The sequence below is a fragment of the Oryctolagus cuniculus genome, chromosome 15 (assembly GCF_964237555.1).
Source record: "Oryctolagus cuniculus chromosome 15, mOryCun1.1, whole genome shotgun sequence".
NCBI lineage: Eukaryota > Metazoa > Chordata > Mammalia > Lagomorpha > Leporidae > Oryctolagus > Oryctolagus cuniculus.
In genome coordinates this window covers 80664011-80682342 of record NC_091446.1, presented here as the reverse complement: position 1 = coordinate 80682342, position 18332 = coordinate 80664011, and the positions used below count along the sequence as shown (strand labels likewise).

The window sequence follows — 18332 nt, the reverse complement described above, 5'->3', positions numbered from 1 at the left end:
ACACACACACCCACACACACACACACACACACACACACACCCTCTTTCCTTCCTCTAGATTCACCATGGTGCCTCCCTGCATTGTAAGTAAAACAAAACAAAACAAAAGTGTCCTAGAAGGCTCTGGTATGCTTCCTAGGACACTACCCCAGTACAAAGGAGGAGAGGTGTCTCATTACTGCAATGAGTGGCTAGCTTTGGGGTGAACACACAAGAGTTCCATATGGCCTCCACTGACAACAAGCCAGGTCTCTCTAAAGACAAGTGAAGATGAAAAATCTAAGTTCCCTATTGGGCCTTGACACCATCCCAAGGAGGGTGCTGCTGTTCGTTTCTGAATTAAGAAGCTCGAAGTGTAGGCTCCACACTTGGCCTTGTCTGGTGTGATAGGACTAACTGGGGTCTTTATGTGCAATCCAATGATTGCTGATTAAGTGATTTCTGTCTTGCTCGGCTGTGCTTTTCTTGATTCTTTGACAAGAGAAAGCAGGCTTTGGTTATGGCTTATTTTGTCTACACTCGTTGGGACTTCTGAAATGCTGGCTTCTTGAGGTCTCAGTCTGAAATATGTAAGAACAAAGGAAACCCAGGAAATTCACCACTGTGTTATTTCTTGGGTGCTAAAGTCCCTAGTTGGTCTGCCTTCATTTCTATACCTTTCAGTATTCTTATCCTTGTTTTCTAAATAATAGCCAATTTTTTCAGTAATCATTAGTGGGAGTAATAAAGAAAGAAATACCTATTCCACATTCCAGAATCAGGAGCTCTAAAAAGATATTTTTTAAAAAAACATATACTACTTGATTACTTACTGAGGAGCTGACTCTACTTTTGCTTGGGTAGGAGAAAATATGCATGATATAGCTTCAGATACAAGTTATGGTATCTCCCCAGCATGCAGTCCATCAGAGGAACTGGCCTTTAAGAGACTGCTCACTCTAGTGACAAAGTTAGATGGTTCCTTTTCAGTGTTAGCAAAGCTGACTTTAAAAAAATCTTATATCACTCAGCATATGACATTTGTCCCTTTGGGACTGGCTTAATTCACTCAGCATAATGTTTTCCAGATTCCTCCATCTTGTTGCAAATGACTGGGTTTCGTTGTTTTTGACTGCTGTACAGTATTCTATAGAGTACATGTCCCATAATTTCTTTATCCAGTCTACTGTTGATGGGCATTTGGGTTGGTTCCAGGTCTTAGCTATTGTGAATTGAGCTGCAATAAACATTAATGTGCAGACAGCTTGTTTGTTTGCCAATTTCATTTCCTTTGAGTAAATTCCAAGGAGTGGGATGGCTGGGTTGAATGGTAGGGTTATATTCAGGTTTCTGAGGAATCTCCAGACTGACTTCCGTAGTGGCTTAACCAATGTACATTCCTACCAACATTGGGTTAGTGTCCCTTTTTCCCCACATCCTCTCCAGCATCTATTGTTGGTAGATTTCTGAATGTGAGCCATTCTAACCGGGGTAGGTGAAACCTCATTGTGGTTTTGATTTGCATTTCCCTGATTGCTAGTGATCTTGAACATTTTTTCATGTGTCTGTTGGCCATTTGGATTTCCTCTTTTGAAAAATGTCTATTGAGGTCCTTGGCCCATCTCTTAAGTGGGTTGTTTGTTTTGATGTTGTGGAGTTTCTTGATTTCTTTGTAGATTCTGGTTATCAACCCTTTATCTGTTGCATAGTTTGCGAATATTTTTTCCCATTCTGTCGGTTGCCTCTTCACTTTCCTGACTGTTTCTTTTGAAGTACAGAAACTTCTCAATTTGATGCAATCTCAAATGTTAATTTTGGCTTTGACTGTCTGTGCTTCTGGGGTATTTTCTAGGAAGTCTTTGCCAGTACCTATATCTTGCAGAGTTTCTCCAATGCTCTCTAATAACATTACACTGAGTGAATTAAGCCAGTCCCAAAGGGACAAATATCATATGTTCTCCCTGATCGGCGACAACTAACTGAGCACCAAAGGGGAAACCTGTTGAAGTGAAATGGACACTGAGAAACAGTGACTTGATCAGCTCTTGTCCTGACTGTTGATGTACAATGTAATACTTTATCCTTTTCAGTATTTTCTCTTTGTTTTGTTCTAGTACTATTGGTTGAACTCTGTATTAACACACAATTATTCTTAGGTGTTTAAATTTTAACTGAAAAGTGATCCTTGCTAAACATAAGAGTGGGAATAAGAGAGGGAGGAGATGTACAATTTGGGACATGCTTAATCGGACTTGCCCCAAATGGTGGAGTTAGAATCATGCCAGGGTATCCCCATACAATCCCATCAAGGTGGCATGTACCAATGCCATCTCACTAGTCCAAGTAATCAATTTCAGTTCACAATTGATCATAATGATAGGCCTAAGAGTCAAAGGGATCACACCAACAAGACTAGTGTCTGCTAATACTAGCTGATAGAATCAAAAAGGGAGAGAACGATCCATCATGGGAAGCGGGATACACAGTAGACTCATAGAATGGCAGATGTCCTAAATAGCACTCTGGCTTCAGAATCAGCCCTTAAGGCATTTGGATATGGCTGAAGAGCCCATGAGAGTATTTTAGGCATGGAAAGCCAAGACACCCTGGGGGGGGGGGAGAAGAAGAAGAAGAAGAAGGCCTAAATGGAAGATCTCTGTGAGTGAGATCCCAGTGGAAAGAATGGGGTCATCAAAGAAGGAGGAGGTACCTTTCTCTGAAGGGAGGAGAGAACTTCCACTTTGACTATCACCCTGTCCGAATAAGATCAAAGTCGGCAAACTCAAAAGGCTTCCATAGCCTTGGCAACTCATGATTAGAGCCTAGGGAGATTACTGACGCCATAAACAAGAGTGTCAAATTGTTAAGTCAACAACAGGAGTCACTGTGTACTTACTTCTCATGTGGGATCTGTCCTTAATGTGTTGTCCAATGTGAAGTAATGCGCTAACTAGTACTGAAACAGTATTTTACACTTTGTGTTTCTGTGTGGGTGCAAACTGATGAAATCTTTACTTAATATATACTAAATTGATCTTCTGTATGTAAAGATAATTGAAAATGAATCTTGTTGTGAATGGAATGGGAGAGGGAGCGGGAGATGGGAGGGATGTGAGTGGGAGGGAAATTATGGGGGGGAAGCCATTGTAATCCATTAACTGTACTTTTAAAATTTATATTTACTAAATAAAAAAATATAAAAAAAAACTTTTATCAGTGATTCATGAACCTTCATTTTAACTTTCCAACCTCCCCACAAATGCTCCCAGGGTTGACTTGAGATGAGTTGGCTTAGTGGCTCTTGTCCCTACAGTAAATACCTAGGCTGTGACAGTCTCCTGCATCAACCTACCTGCCCCACCACCACCACACACACACCTCTGAACAACCCTTCCTCTCTGAGGACTGCACACATCTCTCCTATAATGTTCTCATTTTCTAAAAGAACACATTGGAGCATTTTGATCTTAGTTCCTTCATGAACTCGCTTCCATGATACCTGACATTTTCACAGGAAACTGGTCCCAGTCCCCAGGGAAAAGAAAGCTTGTTTGGTAGGAGACTGCAATGACCTTGCTGTCTCCTTCTCCATTCCCTTAACTCATTGCTTCTGATGTTTCAAACTCCAGTGAATGATGAGTCAGCCACAGTTACATACATATTAACTTGGGTAACCCTACAGCAGAAATAGCACCAAAATGAGTTACTAATTCTGGTGAGTCGATAAGTAGAAAGAAAGGTAGGGAGTGGAGTGGGTGGATGTGAGGGCAGATGCTTTAAAGGGAAGACTGTGACTGCAGGTGACTCTCAGAGAATTCTAGAAAGGTGACCTGATGAACAGAGAAATTGCTTCAATTTATGTTAGAGGACATTTCATTTCTAAACCAACATGCTTGCACAAAGTGACTTTCCATCTTGACATGAGCACAGACAATAGTTGGAAAGGCAGATTTCAGGGGAATGTGATTTAATTGTTCATCCGATTAGGCCAGCCTCCAAAATGTCATTTGCTGCTCTCTTCTGCCAACTGGACCTAGTTTCACACTAATAGGACTTTAATATCAGGGCCCAGGAAGATTGGCACCTTCCGAGATCCAAAGTGGCTCAAAGGGGATTTTCTCCTTGACACTTGAACTTCATCAGTTAACCTGCCTCTCTGTAGTTCTGCAACACAGGCATCACATGATGTATTTATTTTCCTGCTTCTTGCACCCTCAGCCTCAGAGAAAATCAACCAAATAAACAAAGAGTTGAGCTGCATTTTAACAGCATTTCCAGAGAGATCTTTCAAAGTTTATTTGATACTGGCTATGTTTATAATGTCACCTGTTATTTTCTTTCTCCTGTTTAGTTCCCTGGTAGCCTTAGATTTAAATATCAGGTGAGGGACTTAACATCCACCTCTGCTCCTCATGCATAAATCACAGCCACAAAACCCTTCATCCTTCTGTTCACCCCACCTTGTAATGAGCTAAGAATGGGAAGGAGATGCAGCCTTCAGAGCCTGTCATGCTGTGACACATGAGCAGAAAATGCCATGTAGAGAGAGGCTGGGTTCTGTTCACAATAAACATTAATACAAAAGGAATACAAAGCCACAGTCTCGTGTCCTGTCTGCAAAGCATGCCTTTGTTTAATGTGTCTTTTTCATTAGGCTTCCTGAGCAAAGCAAGCTAGGACATTTAAAGTCAAGTTCATGCAAATGTTTAAGCAATGTGGCTAGGGGTCCCTGTCATGGAGACATTGACCAAGCTGTTGTTACCAAGTATTCCCCGTTCACTGGGGCAGCAGATATGACTTCGGGCTTCTGCAAAGAGCAATTCAGATGCGTCTTCCTCCATTGGAAAGCACAGAATCCAAGACTAAGTCATAGTGCTGGCATTAAAAGAAAATAAAATAAAATTCAAACACATTATACATAAACAGAAGACTGAACTTAGGTAGAAAATGTCCAAGCCCCAAACATGCTTTGAGTAGAGTCAATAAAAATCTCACAGAGCATGCAAAATAAGGGGTCTTCATAAAAATTAAGTAGAAGGAGCTTGAGCAGAATTTGTAGACATAAAAATCAGGTTAGGTTTTCATGCTTGTCTTGATCAGTTCAAGGAAAATTCATGGAGGGGTTATTATTTCTGGATTTGCTTTTAAGCATTTTAATAACATGAAAGGCATGTTTAGGATAAGTTGCCATTTCAGATAAGCATTAAGTAAATTCACTGATGTAACTAACCTGGGGTGGATTGTAGTTTTAGAGACATGGGGGGTTAGGTAAAGATCCGACTGTGGATTGTAAACATGCTGGACTCAATAGAGACCCAGAAAACTCAGCAAAAGTATTGGCAAAAGAAAAGAACCTGCTTACATGGTTCTCACGAGAGGTTTCAGAGAGACAGCTCACCTTGCACATGCCATTCAAAACCACCAAGTTTGACCAGAACCTATCCTAAATGGAAGGGACAGACAGGAAGCAAGTCCCTGGTGGATTGAGTTATTCCTGTTTTAACAGTCAAACCAGACTGGCTTAGAAGGCCAACAACAAGTTCTTGGACCCTGAAAATTTAGGGAGAAAGTGTTTGGACAACACTGAAATCATTCACAATCAGTCATCCTCTGGAACAACATGGTAAAGTAAGAAAACCTGGAGTCTGGGGACCAGAGTGTAACCTCAGCTCTGTGGACTACCAGCTATGTATCCTTGGGAAAACCAATCAATGCCCATGAATCTCAGTATCAAAACCCAGAAAATGTGGGGCTTATTCTATATTAGCATTTCCTAAACTGTGTTCTGTGTGTAGTAGTAGATTGTACTCCAAGATGGCCATGGCACTTCCTTGTACCACTCTCAGTGACCCTCTGCAATGCAACTTCGGCCTCCCACCAAGAGGAACAGCAGTGTTCACATCCCTGGAGTCCAGCCTGGCCTTGTGACTTGTTTTACCTGATATTATGCAGAAGTGCTGTTGTCCAACTTTCAGGAGTTAGGCCTTTGGCTGCCTAATGGTTCTGTTGTTGGCCCTACTGAAACACTGTCTTGAGCACACCTTTGTAAGAAAGCCATCTGGAAACAAGAAATCACATGAGAGAAGTGGCACCCCAGACAGCACCAACTGGGACAGCATCTTCCACCTTCCAGCACAGGAAATACATGGCATTTTGAAATACACATCTTCACTGTTATCTGAAACCACTAAATGTGGAGGCAATCTCTTGTGCAGCATTAGAGAACTCAAAGGGTGCTCAGTAAAGTATGTGGTTTTATTGTCAAGTAACGTTGGGTGAAGACTGGCTAAACAATTGTAAATAAGTTTCTCAAACTATGGAGTTGCATAGCTTTTAACATTCTAATGTGGACTTAAAACTCCAAAGCATGGGAAGGATTTGAATGTCATGTCTGCCAGACTTCTTTTGATCATAGGATATTATTTTCCCTAGAAAACTGCTTAATCATTGTGGATCACAATGTGGGAAATACTGATGTGTTAGAATTCCAAAGGCCCTGCCAGTCCTAGCATTCCAGAAGTCTGCAAATGGAGCAGAGTATTTTGGTCACTATTTCTTCTTGATTATCTTGATGACAAGCAAATTCACTCCATGGTTGGTTGCTATGAATTTCATTATTCACTTCCACTGAAAGTGTTTTTTACTCAAGTATAAGTAGTTTGCAGCACTTATTGTGTAGTATCAAATCTATACTTCCATTTCACACACATGTTCTTCTTTAATCTGCAGAGTTATGTGGACTGAATACTATTATGACCACTGCAATATTATGTCCACAGGCAAGTGGATGAGGGAGAAGCTTGGCATCTGGACCCTGGATATACATCTGTGCAGATTCAGAAACACAGCTATGGAGAACCGACTCCAGAACCCATGTCCTCAATAAACACACTGCACTTGACACTGTTCTTCTCTTGCTCACAGAAAGTGATGAGGTAATAAATTTAGTGTTGGCCAAGCCTGAATCCCAAGTCTTCCCTCCTAGGAAATGTTTCAGGTAGTCAAATGGGGAAAGGATCATGTTGGGTTAACCTTCAAGAGAGAATTAAAAATGTACCAACATGTACCAAAGACCTATTTTAAACCAATTACTGTGATAAGATTTTTAAACTATTATTTATTCAAAAGGCACAGTGAAAGGGGGGGGGAGAGGGAGGGGCAGAGAGGGAGGGGGAGAGAGGGAGGGAGAAAGGGAAGGAGAGGGAGAGAGAGAATTGAGATTTTCTATTCATTGGTTCACTCTCCAAAGGTCCACAAGAGCTGAGCCTGGGACAGGCCAAATCAAGGAGCTAGGAATCCATCCAGGTCTCCCACATAGCTGGGAAGGACTCAAGTCCTTGAATCATCAATTATCTCCCAGGCACATTAGCAGGAAGCTGGATTGGGTGCTGAAACAGGATTCCATCCCAGGTACTCTAATGTAGGAGGCAGCTTAACCCATTGAGCCAAACACTGGCTCTGTGGCAGGATCTGAACACACCCCATGGCATCTGATGTTCAAGCAGCCATCTGGGGTAGGTAAGATCATCTCTATCTTATGACTGATGCTCAGAGGAAAATGGCTCCCAGGTAGAAGGAAAAGTCTGATACCAACATCAGTATATAATGTTTCCATTCTGTTTCTGCCTAATTCAGACCATGCTGTTGTTATTCAAATAATGGGTTTACAAAGATGGAATCCCCCCCAAATAGCTGCATGCATAATATTTCACCAGCATGGAGGAACTCTGAAGTGTGTGGAAGATAAAAGGGCACACTCAGGAAGATGGAATTAGTGAAATAGGCTGGTCCAGCAGGAAAGGAAACCTGGTGGAGCAACTGAACAGTGCATTAACAAAACCAGACTCAGAAAAGCCTCCTTTTGTGGGGAATAGAGGGGTCTTGTTCCCTGAATCTAGTAAGCAAGGTAGAACCTGTGACAATCTCCCACCTTGTCTTGGTAAGACCAGGGAGAGTCAAGAGACTTTGAAGAAAAAAAACCCTTTGCAATAAGCCTCTAAAGGCTGCCTCTAACTTGATTTTGGACAGAGGACAGCTCCCCTGCTCAGTCCATATGTAGGACCCACAGGGGCACCTGGAAGTGTAACCTCTGCAAGAAGCCCACAGGGGCCGGCATAGCAGGTAAAGCTGCCACCTGCAGTGCTGACATCCCATATGGGTGCCGTTTCGAGTCCCAGCTGCTCCACTTCTGATCAAGCTCTCTGCTACGGCCTGGGAAAGCAGTAGAAGACGGTCCCAGTGCTTGGGCCATCTTAATTAGTAATGAGCTGAATAAATCCAGATATAATCACACAGCAGAATACTACATAGATGGCTAAAGTATTGAGGTTAGTTAGCATCAGGGCAAAGCACACAAATGAGGCTCAATATAAACAGAGTGGAGGGACCAGCAGAATTCCTTGTTGATCAGCAAGCTCTGGAAATTCTGTGTTCCTGGGGCCAGCACTGTGGCATAGCGAGTGTTGCAGTGCCAGCATCCCATATGGGTGCCAGTTTGAGTCCCAGCTGCTCCACTTCTGATCCAGCTCTCTGCTATGGCCTGGGAAAGCAGTAGAAGACACCCCAAGCCCTTGGGCCCCTGCACCCATGAGGGAGACCCAGAGGAGGCTCCTGGCTCCTGGCTTTGGATTGGCCCAACTCTGGCCTTTGTGGCCATTTGGTGAGTGAACCAGTGGAGGGAAGACCTCTCTGTCTCTTTGCCTCTCTCGCCTCTGCCTCTCTGTAACTCTTTCCAATAAATAAATAAATCTTAAAAAAAAAAAAACAACAACAACAAAAAAAAACAAAAAACGAAGTGCACACTGTATCCTGGGTTTTCCCCTGTGGTACATAGGTCCTTCCTATGCTCTTTTGTCCAAGTGGGGAGTATATGGGGACTGGGATCAAGTAGGTGGACATCTAGATTCTGCCATTATCTGTCATCAAGTAATTATAATCCTACCTTCCACGTGAGGAAATAGAAGGTTTTGAGAGATCACTAGCATGAAACCAGTGAGAGATCACACCAAGCGTGTGTGACCTTGCCCCATGCCCTGGCTGCAGCCTGGGAAGCTGCTTGAGAAGAACAGACTGTAGGTTATCATTGCGGTCTTGAGATACCTACTGGGTCCTTCTGTGTGGGGACACCACCATGAGTGCCCTGGGCAGGACGCAGAATAAATCAGTGTTGCCCCTGCCCTCCAGGAGCTCCTGATCTAAGGAGAGAGACTCCAAGAGGGAAAAAAAGCCAACTCTCAGAAGGGGCATAATAAAAGCTTATTGCAGAGATTTATGAGCAGGAAAGACAATAAGTTCCTGGTCTCCTGGGAGGCATAGAAGAAAGTTTTATTGTGAAGGCTGCTCTCTGAAGGAAGGGCAATTTCAAGAAATAGCAATGTGTAGGCCTTCCAAGCCCAGGACAATGTGAGCAATGGCAGCGGGGGGCCTGGAGGACACACACAGGGTAAGTGAGTATTTGGGACTCACTGCCACAGAGGAGAGGAGCGTGGAGAGAAGCTGCGACTAGAGAGAGGAATTTCATCTGAAGACAATGTAAGCCAATGACAGAAGGGCCAGTTCTCCAAGGAAGTCTTGGAGCACATTCTCTGCTTGGCACAGGGACCTCCCTGCACCACCGGGAGGCCCAGCATGTCCCTGGACTAGGGTCTGTGGGGTCCTCCCTGGTGTCCACACATAGGAGGGGCAGAGCAGGCAGAGAACTAGAGCCTTGGGGTTCAGGCAGGCACACAGCCCCTGTTTCTCATTGTATCTCGGTGTCTTTCCCTGATTTTTAGGTCTATGTGGCTACACCTGAGTGACAGACTCCAAGTCCTGGAGTGAGCCTTTCACAGCCCATGGTCCACCACAGCTGGGAAGTGGTGCTGCAGCTCAGCCTATTGATTAGAGATGTAGAGCAGACTTGTTGGGGAGCTCGACAGGGTATAAAACAACGTGAGGAACCCAGAGGGGCTCTGAGGCCATGGCTCTGGTAAAGCAGAGGGTCTGAGAGAGGGAGAGCCCCTGCCATGGGAGACTGTGCCACAAGGGATCCCAACCATCAAGCAGTGGCCAGCCAAGGTCATTGCCTGCAAGGGGATGCTGAGCTCTGCCTCACAACAGTTCAGGGCCCGGCACCTGTAATCTGCCCCAGCCTGCTTCCACGTCAGAATGGAAAGTTCAAGTTGTGTTTCACATCTAAAAGATTAAAATGAATTTCTGGGCAGGCATGGCTGTCTGTTTAGAGACTCCTCACTGTGAACAGGTGAGCTAGATTCATTCCTAGTGGGCCTGTGGCAGACAGAAGGACCAGACACCCCAAGTTTGTGCCCTGGTATTGACTCCCTGCTCTGAATATTTGGCCAAGCCCCCTTGTCCTGTTGAGTTTCACTGCACTCCCCATCCTGCTGACCCAGTAGAAGGGCAAGCCTGAGTCTGCATCTCTCTGATAGAAGCAGACTTTGTGGGATCAAGTCTCCACCTCTTCTTGCCACCTTTCCCCACACTCTAGGGATCCTGCTATTATGCTCATAACAACTGCATCATACTCTGCTCAACAACTACAACCCATGGCAGCACAGTGCCTTCTTGGTGTTTGTAGGCAATACAGTTTAAGCTGCAGTCAATTTCAGTGGGCTCTGGCTTGTCTTAGGTTTCACCCTGCTCTTGGCCCCATGAGATCCTGCACATTCTTCCACCCCTCAGTCGAGACGTTGGTAAGCAGTGTGACCTTGAGTAAGTCAACAAATTGCTGTCTCAGGTTCTTTGTCTGCAATGTGGAAACACATTACAACCCAATCAGAGCTGAGATGCCTGACATAACACTGCACCTAAAAACAATGTTGTCCTTGAGGTTGGCATTCTGGCACAGTGGGTTAACCCAGGGTTAAACTGCTACTTGCGATGCCCATTTCACATATTAGAGGGCCTAAGATCAAGCCCCACTCTGATCCAGCTTCCTGCTAATGTACACCCTAGAAAGCGGCAGGTGATAGCTTAAGTAATTGAACACCTGCAACCCAAGTAGGAAACCTGGATGGAGTGCCTGGTTCCTGGCTTTGGCTTGGCCCATCCCAGCCCTGGAGGTTGCATGTATTTGAGAAGTGAACCAGAGAATGGATAATCTTTCCACTACCCCACCCTTCCCCTTTTATTTTTATCCCCATTACTCTGCTTTTGAAAAAAAAATAAACATTATTTTAAATGCTGTCTTCAGATAATGAAAAATAAAATGGAGAACCGCCCCTCTGATCAAAAGTTGTAGGTTACAGTGAAACCATAAGGACCACTTGTTTCTTCTCATGATTGATCTCCCTACAAAACGCTTCACTTGACGGCTCTCAGCTGTGACCCACTTTCGAGACTGTGCTATTCTAAATGAGGAGCCACCTGAGGCAGCTTGCCCAATCCCAGCTAGAGAAAGAAGGTTTGTTTCCCACCAGGCTTTCCCCCTTCCTAGGGCAGTTTGTCCCTGGAGTGGAAAACTGCTAGAGGTAAGGATGACAGCTGTGCTCCCAAACATAGCTGTCTGAATAATTTAGGCCACCAGGTGCCCCTCCCATGGATCCCCAGAACACTGGGCACTGGCCTCATCAGAGGACTTCCCCTACTGCCGAAGATTCTTTTGGAGCACATCCCCACAAAATTGCGGCCTCGAAGAAGGCAGGAAGCAAGTTATTCTCACCCAAGAGAGCATCTGGCACAGGGGAAGGACTCAAAGAGCGCTCACAGACACGGATGCCTGGCTGACTCAAAGAATCCAAGGGAGTTCATAGGCAAGAGACTCAAAAATATCTGGAGGGCAGAGTATCCAGAAATGCAGAAACAGTTTCTGCTCTCTTTGGGAAGTGCTGCTTGGAGTTCAGAGCAGGCAAGTTTTCTCACTATGTTATACACAAGAAACACAGACACCTTCTTCTTGCCCTATTACAGTGCTTCAGGGGCAACATGGGTCTGGCCCAAACATCTCCAGCTCCAGCTCTGACTCCACTTCCTTCCCTGGTGTGACCCTAAGATATTTTAACCTCAGTCTCATTCCTGTATTCCTGCAACCTTGTAGGGTTAGAATATTGAGTTGAGACCTCATGTGCCAGATGAGAACAGGGACAGACCACAAGTAGGACTGAGACAAGCACACACATAGTCTTTCTCCATCTGCCTGCGTTAATTTTTAATAAGGCAAACAATGAATGTTTGTGCTTCCTTCCTAAAATATTTTGACTAGCGATTTCTTGAGTGGGAAGGATTTAACCAGGCTGTCTTCAAAACAGTGAGCAAAGAAAACAAAGTGAAACATGCTAATTTCAAGAAGATTATAAATTACAGCATGGTTGACATCAAGCAATTTGGGAAAATATTAAAAGTGTGGGAGAGGATGGGGAAAGAGCTTCCCACATGTGCCCCATTGAGCACACACCCTCCCACCTAGGATGTGGCTATTTGACAATCAGGGGTGCTGTTGTATCTTGCAGTATAAGCAGTGTTTCAACAACAGCTTTACACAAGTAGACCATGCAGGCCCCAAGTCACAGAGCCCTGGACACATCAGGTCTCAATCGCACCTCTTTCTTCACCTGCTAGACCAAACAGAATTCCATCTTCCACAACTGTCTTCACACCCAATGAGTCCTCTTTCTTCTTCCCAGTTCATTTCAGTCTTTTCTTTTTACTTCACTGCACAAGGTGAAGCCTGAGAGAATCTGGAGGCCCCATTGGGTCCTAATGGCTGAAGGGAACATTCTGCTTTTGCTGCTCCTGTCCTCCATCCTTGAGCTGCAAGGGCCTTGCTTAGCCCTGCAGAGCATTGTCAGGGCCTAAACACAGTCCAGGCTCTCCATAAGCAAGGGAGGCTGCTGCATCGTGAAGTTCACTTGCTCTATGTTTGAAGGTTCCAGCTAGCATATCTGTATGCAAAGATTCTGATCTCACCATAACCAATGTTCCCAACCACTCTGAGAACTGAACTATTGAACTACAAATTCCTGGCACTGCCCAGCTGTGAGCTCCCCACATCCCTAAGAAAACTAATGTGAAAGTTTCCACGCACTTTCTGGGAAACTCTGACTTCCCCACTTGCCTGTGAAAGCAGCCTGCTCACCAACGAATCCTACATCAACTCCCTCCTGTCCCTGCACACTCCTCACTCACGTACTGCAGCATCCTGGGGCCATACCTTGTATTTAAGTCCTCACCACTGAGTCTGCTGCGGCCCAGCTCCAGGTGGCCAGAGCAGGACTATTATTAGGATGAAGACCACTGCCATCTGCAAGCCCCTCTGCTAGGCATGGATTCTTACCCATGGGGGACTTTGTGACAAGCAGGGCTGATTTCTGCCCTTTCCAAGCCTGGTTTTATTGACAAATGCACTAAACTTGGCTTGAAACAAAATGTTTTTTAGCTCTGTCCTAAACAGGCTGATCCACAGACAAAGCACTGCCTCTCCCTTTGCTTTCTCTCCACCACTCCAGGCATGATTTGTTCATGATCCTTGGTTGACCTTTTTATTTCAGTGGAGGACGGAGACAAAAATACTTTTTAAAAATTAAAATACAAAGACAAATCTCCCCACTGCATTCATGCAAACAAATGGTTACAGCTGAGGATGAAGTCTGTGACCAACGGACAGGCACAGCCTCTGCTCCCCCCAGCATGATTTTAGGGGATTCCTCCAGCCAGGCTAACTGGGGGCTATAGGCACTTCTTTGTTCTGCTGAAGAGGGAGAAGGAAATAGAAGAAAGAACAGTTGAGACTGGCACAGACCAAGGTTAGACCCTTGTCCTGAATTCTGGGTTTGTTTTGTAGTATTTGTGTGTTTGAAAGGCAGAATACTAGAAAGAGAGGGTGGGGGTGGAGAGAGAGAGAGAGAGAGATCTTCCATCTGCTGGTTCACTCTTTAAATGGCTACAACAGCCAGTGCTAAGCCAGGCTGAAGCCAGGAGCCAGGAATTCCATCCAGATCTCCCACTTGGGTGGCAGAGACCCATGTTACTTGGGCTATAATCTACTGCTTCCCAAGGATCAGTAGGGAACTAGATTAGAGGTGTAGTAGCCTGGACTTCCACTGGCACTCTGATATAGGATGTGGGCATCCCCAGTGGTGGCTTAACCCACTGGGATGCAAAACCTACCCCTAATTTCTGGGGTTTAGGGAGTCCCTTCACCTAAAAGATTCTGTTTCCCCTTTAGTCCCACCTTTCCTTTTTAGTTTTTTTCTGGGTAATTTAAATGTTGGTTTTTGCCTCAGTATTGTAGCAGGCACAGTCAAAATTGAGCTAGATCATAAATATTTTTAGTGCAAAGAACATGGTTCTCTGTGTGTCCTCAGTGCCTAACCCAGGGTCTGGTACACAGCAGGTGTGTTCAATCAACAAATAATGAACTAATCAATCAACCAATCATCCTACTGACACAAAGAGGTTCAATATAAAAAACATAAACAGCAAAACAAACTTGTTATAATACTAATCATGAATAGATTCAAACACACACACACACACACACACACACACACACACACTCAGAGTTCTAGGTGTGGGAAACATGTAACAGTGTTTCAGGTCCTGAAGCAACTTCTAGGGAGCCTGCAGGCTTCTTTCTCAGCATATTCTAAACATATTCTAAACCAGTTCCCAGCATTTAAAGCCAAGTGAACATCATTTTCCTATTTGCCAAGTTGTTAAAACATGTTTGCTTCTGATGTGCTGGCTCAGTGATTACTCGAACCTTCCACTCTATTTCTCACCATAAAAGGTTCTTCTGTGGATTAAATGAATTATTGCAGGAAAAAATGCATAGAATAGGATCTGCACACAGTAAACTCTTAGAGAATGGTTAGCTATTATGATTTTCTGACTTCTGAGCAGTGGTAGAATTAGCAAGATGATGTGACTATTTCTCCGTTCTAAATTCCCATCAAATTAGTCTTGAAACTTGGTAGCTTTGGGATCCGCATGGAAGGAAGTCCTATACTTCCAGGAATGGAAAGTTCCTACCTGTACTTGCTGGGAAGAAAGTCCTTGTCAAGGTCACTGCTGGTGCCTAAAGGTCCACCAATGAGGATCAGACCTGCCTCAACCTTTAACCCCCATGCCCTGAATCTATAAAAGGAGCTCTCCCAATCTCTGACACGTGACTTCCCCAGCCCCCAGCTCTGTTGCTCTGTTGGGGCTGGGGAACCTCGCCTGGGAGCAGAACCCCAATAAAAGCCTGTGAATTAATTGATTCGTCTGTCTGGGAAGATTTGTTACGTGCTGGACACCTTACAAAACTCTACCCAAATGTCACTTCTCAGCAATAGGTGTGACTAAAACTGGTGCCAATAACTTTACAATATTCTGATCTACAAATTCTCCAAGTCAGAGAAACCAAATTAAGACGCACCTCTCCTTCACACGCTAGCTCAGCTCCACTGCATCCATGATCATCTCACCAGCTCCCATGTCAGAAATAAACTCTCCAAGCCTAGGACTAAAGGAAAGCCAGCCCTTGCAGGTAGCCTTGCCCTGACTGGTGGTCCTGGGACCCGACTCCATTCAACACTGCACAGGGAGGAAACAGATCTGAGCACTGTGCTTTCACACCCACTCTCTTGCCCTGCCCAGTTCCCTAGAAGGTAGGTGTCTGATGAGAAAAGGGCATGTGAACAGACTCAAGATGCATAACCCAGAGAGAAGTCCCTATCAGGAACCCTGCATCCCTTCAGCTACTATGCAAGCAGCTCTATTCAAGACCTCCAAGGAGTGAAATCTTTGGTTTGCATTGTTATGCTTAAGCACAGAAAGAGCATTAACCCTCAAGGAGCCCTCAGCCACTTAAAGTGGAAAAGCACACTTTGGTTCTGGACTCTGGACTCATTTACAGATGAATGGGAACTGGGGGTAGGGGTGAAGAACTTTCCCACTCCCTACCCAGTCTTTCCTGATCTCCAGATTATCTGCAGAACTCTGCTCTCCTTGGGTCCTGGAAACTCAAGACCATCCCAATCCATTTAGCAATCCTGTCCATGCCATGTTCCATGAAATGTGGGCTTTATGATTGTAGCTGAGAAAGAATAAAAGATAGAAGCATAGCAAGGGACAGAGAGTTATTCAGATTTGTTAGTAAGGCAGCTTGCCAATGTAAACATAGAATTAGCTACCTAGAAATTCATTCATTTAAAATTTAAATGTAAACTCAAAAAAATAAAACAAAACCTGATTTAAACAACTCCTAGTGGGAAGGCTTGACTGTAGCCTACAGGAGTAATGAATGAGAGGGCATGAGAATGCAGTAGCACATGGGACAGTTTTGTTTAAAAAAAAAAAAAAAAGCAGCAATGCCCAAAACCTTGGTGATAGCTGTGTACTCATTTCCTAGGGTTCCCCAAACAAAGTCCCACAGACCACGGGCTGGAGCATCAGGGGTGTAATGTGCACTATCCCAGCTCTGGAGGCTCAGAGGTGGAGAGCAAGGTGTCTGCAGGGCTGGTTCCTGGAGAGCTGTGAGGGGAACTTGTTCTTTGCCCCTCTCCTAGCTCGGGCAGCCTCAGGTGCTCCCCATCTGCAGACCGTGTCGTCCTGTGTCTTTGTCTCATCCTCCCCTGTATGTGTCTGCCTCCATATCCAAAAATCCCCCTTTTCTAAAGATGCCAGTCCAGTTGGATTAGAGCCCACTCTGGCATTATCTTAATTATATCATCTAACCAGACCCCACCACAAAGAAGGTTGCATTCACAGCCACTCCAGGTTAAAACATCAACAACCTCGAGGCGGCCACAGTTCAATCCTTAAAAAACTGAAATGTTTCATTCCTAGTCTTCATTCCAAATAATTTCCACAAATGAATAGTGCCTAGGGCACATTTAGGTCTACAGAAACTCACTGGGGGTGGGTGTTTGGCTAGGGGTAAGCATACCTGGGGTTCCAATTACATACCCGTGGTGGATTCCCAGGCCCCAGCGCCTGACTCCAGCTTCCTATAAATAGAGACCCTGGGAAGCAGTAGTGATGGCTTAAATAATTGTGTATCCTGCCACCCATGGGGAACCAGGATTGAGTTCTTGGCTCCTGACTTTAACTCTTGCCCAGCACCTTGTGGACATTTAGGGAGTCAACCAGCTGATGGAAGATTTCTCTTTTTCTATGTGCCTCTCAAAAAAATAAATAAATAAATAAAAATCTAATAAACCAAATGTTGCACATTGAACAAAATTTTGTGGATTTTTTTTTTTCAGAGCAGAGTCTTCCAATATGTAGGGCAATTCAGAAACTACAACAATTTTTCCAGGTACTATCAGTATTAGCTTCCTAAGGCTGCTGTAAGAAATCAGCATATATTTGGTAGCTTAATGCAGCAGCAATGTATTATCTTACAATTCTAGAGACCAGAAGTCTGAACTGAGTCTCACTGGATTGAAGTCAAGGTGCTGGTGAGGCTACACGCTCCCTAATGCCTTTTGCTGCTCCTCCTAAGGGTCACATATATTTCTTGGTTTGGGCCCTAACTTCCACCTTCAAAATGCACCACTCCAATCTCTGCTTCTAGCATGGCATTGTTTTCTCCTCATCTATTGTAGAGTTTCCTTCCACCTTTCTCTTCCAAAGACCCACCAGGAACATTCAGGACAATCTGCCCAACACCAGACCCTTAATTCAATCACATGTGTGAATTTCCCTCTTCCATGTAAGACTGCCTTCACAGGTTCCAACTATTAGGGCCTGATCATCTTTGGAGACCATTCCTCAGATTTCAATATCATATATCCTACATCAAATCAAAGTTCAATTTATTTTCAGAAAGGAAAACCTTGCCCTTAACAGAGCATTAGTTGAGGGCTGGCATTATGGTATAATGGGATAAGCCACCACTTGCGACATGGGCATCCCATATCAGAGTGCCAGTTCATGACCCAGCTGCTCCACTTCCAATCCAGCATCCGACTAATGCCCCTGGGAAGGCAGTAGAAGATGGCCCAAGTGTTTGGGTACCTGCTGTGATGTCAGACCCAGATGAAGCTCTGTTTCTGGGTTCCTGGCTCTGGCCTGGTATAGCCCCTGCCATTGTAGCCATTTAGGGAGTGAATCGGTGGATGGAAGATCTCTTTCTCTGGCTCTCCCGATCTCCATTGCACTCTTTCAAATAAAGAAAATAAATCTTACAAAGTAAAATAAAACCAGAGCATTAGCTTGCTAGATATTTCCCCAAATTTCTTCCCAGTTTTCTTCTCATAGATTCTTCTATTTAACATCTTATCAAGGAGGAGTCTGATTTCAAGCACAGCGATGTCCAACTGAGACATGTAAACAGTAGGAAGGTGTTGCTATGGATTCCTTCTGAGAGGAGGAGTGTGGTGGGGGCAAGAGATATGGAGTCACCACACAGACCCCCGGAGTTGGGTGAA

General features: G+C 44.5%; 1 long non-coding RNA gene across 1 annotated transcript in view; it reads right to left on the bottom strand.

The window, feature by feature from the left end:
• Positions 1 to 5927: 5927 nt before the first annotated feature.
• Positions 5928 to 18332, bottom strand: part of LOC127486125 (uncharacterized) — a 139962-nt gene continuing 127557 nt past the window's right edge. Inside the window, exon 8 of the long non-coding RNA XR_011382561.1 lies at positions 5928 to 6037. This is a non-coding gene — a long non-coding RNA (uncharacterized lncRNA). The remainder of the gene's footprint in view (positions 6038 to 18332) is intronic.